Genomic DNA, 2,448 nt, shown 5'->3' with positions numbered 1-2,448 from the left:
GGTGGATTTTTCTAGGCCAGCAATTTTCTCTTCTAAATCTGAGATTCTATTTTCTGTATGATCTAGTCTGCTTTTAATACTTTCAAGGGAGATTTTGACTTCCTGTATTATAGCCTTCATCTCTAACAGTTCCATCTGATTCTTTTGTAAAGTGTGAAATTCCTCTTTCTGATCTTAAATGAATTTCCTCACCTCCTGGAACTCTTCAACTCCTTTCTCCTTCCACTTCAGCAGTTCAGGGAATGAATGTAAATTAATTAAAAATAATTTTCAGGAGAAAAAAATAAAACACTGAAACTGTTATCGGAAAAAAAATGCATATTTGATGACCGCAGTAAGCTATATAGCCCCAGCTAAGTACTACTTTATAGTATGTTCATTCTATTCACTGAGGTTTATGCCTAAAGTCAGACTTGGGTTCATGTGTATGTATATATCAGCTGTGCTTACTCTTACAAATATTTAGACAAATTTAATTCATTAGCAAATCAATTAAATGGGGGGAAAAGCATAGAAAGCAACCATGGATACCAGAGACAATATTTTTTTTTGGATAGGACAGAGGGTGAGGGATAGGGAATCAAGTATGGAAAAAAAAAAAAAGCAAAATATACAAGACATAAGAAATGGAAAATTATTTGTTGATAACATGTATGTCGATGTGCTTGATTGAGCCAATATACAGTGTATTTTGGATGGAAAATTAATTTTGTATGTTGTAATGATGTATAGTGAATTAATGTAAAAAAATAAATTTAAAGAAAAAAAAGAAGGTAGTACATAGTAAGTACACAAATTTTAATTGCCATAATCATCATCATCATTATGTTTCTAGATAAATACAGAAATGAAGATGAATCAAGTTAGGGTTCTGATACACTCCTTATTCCATTTCTGATTGTCTTTCACTTAGTCACATGTTTTTCTGTCTTAATTTTCTAAACTTCTCCATGTGAGAAAGAAGTAAAAACTCTTAGAGAATTGCTGAATTATTTATTAAGGATATTCAAGTCCAAACAGGCTGGAACTTTTTCTCTCAAAGACCTTTAAGCATCAGATCAAATCAGCAATTAGCTTCCAAATCAACAAATTAGAAATCTCACTGTATAACAGAATGTAAGACAATTTCATCTTAGGAGGTTTTGAAAATGATGTTTTTCCCCTTTATATCTCTATATTTAATCTGTTTCCTATTACCTTCCTATTTGAGTCCATTCTCTTCGGCTAGTAACAAAATACCTATGTATGAGTGAATTATCAAGAATAAAATTTTATTCATCACATGGTTCTGAAGGTCCAGAGGCAAGGGGTTTGTTTGGTGAAGACTTTCTTGCCTGGTGACTCTACAGTCCTGCAGCACCACGGGGTATCTCATGGCCAGAGGGCAAGAGCTTATTTGTCTGCCTGTGTCTCTCTCTTCTTATAATGCCACCAGTATTTGATAATAGAGGCCCCACCTTGATGACTAATACTAATGACCTGTCTGTCATAGGACACACATAGTCAGATTAAGTTTCCACTCTTAATGCCTTCATGATAGCCAACAACTGCCAAGATATGAAGAGACACATTCAAACCGAGTACTTCCCAACAGGAATTTTCTGTTCCAGCCACAATGTTCTCATAATCCAGACACGTTGTTTATGTACATCTTTTCTTTCTATTGCTATCCTCACACAGCAATTCTTCTTCCTCCTATCCAAAGATTTTCCGGCTCAACTCAAGAACCATTTCCTCCAGATTTTCCAAATCCACATTACTTCATCTTTATTATATATAATGTTCATTTTGGCAATTAATCTTACAAGTGTTCTAAATTGCTATCAGCTGTTTTCACACCAACTCGATCATGATTCCTGAAATCAGATGGTTTGCCTCTTATTTTTCACCTCCTAGGATATTTAGTATATCAACAAGTAAATAGCAACGATTCAACATATCTGTGCTGTTTAAAGATGGTGAGTAAAAGAATCTGCGCCAATGACTGTTTTCCACACGTGAGGAAACACTGGACAAACACTTAAGTAGCTATTCCAAAATTTACGTACAGTTTGAGAACCAAGTCCAAATCTAAAAACTCTGTATTCTTTAGGTTGTAAAGAATCCTACAGAGACACACAAAAGGGTAGAAAGGAGGATCCCTTCCTGTATACTACTGTTAAAGCTGGGATCCTTTGATGTAAAGGATAGCTTGAATACTGAATATAGAATTCCCATAATAATTCCATGAAAATATTTGCACAAAATATTTGAGATATTAGTCCTATCACTTTGAAGTCTTTAGAAATATGTGTGCTTATTTTTTTAACCTGTATATTATTGTAAGGGGCATACTTGGGACAGCTTTACATACACACACTGTCAGTGGAAACACACATATAAGGAGTTTAACCATGTAGGCCTGCTATAGTCACCATATTCGACACTGCTACAGGTCATAATACTTTC

The 2,448-nt window shown here is 34.4% G+C and overlaps 1 protein-coding gene across 1 annotated transcript in view; it reads right to left on the bottom strand.

Moving 5' to 3' along the window:
* Positions 1 to 2,448, bottom strand: part of LOC102485309 (mitochondrial inner membrane protease subunit 2) — a 1,014,188-nt gene that overhangs the window by 830,027 nt on the left and 181,713 nt on the right. The gene's annotated exons all lie outside the window — the stretch shown is intronic.

Source organism: Tupaia chinensis, unplaced genomic scaffold (genome assembly GCF_000334495.1).
Source record: "Tupaia chinensis unplaced genomic scaffold, TupChi_1.0 Scaffold000262_1, whole genome shotgun sequence".
Taxonomy (NCBI): domain Eukaryota; kingdom Metazoa; phylum Chordata; class Mammalia; order Scandentia; family Tupaiidae; genus Tupaia; species Tupaia belangeri.
Note: the sequence above shows the minus strand (reverse complement) of the source record. Positions and strands in the feature narration are given on the sequence as shown.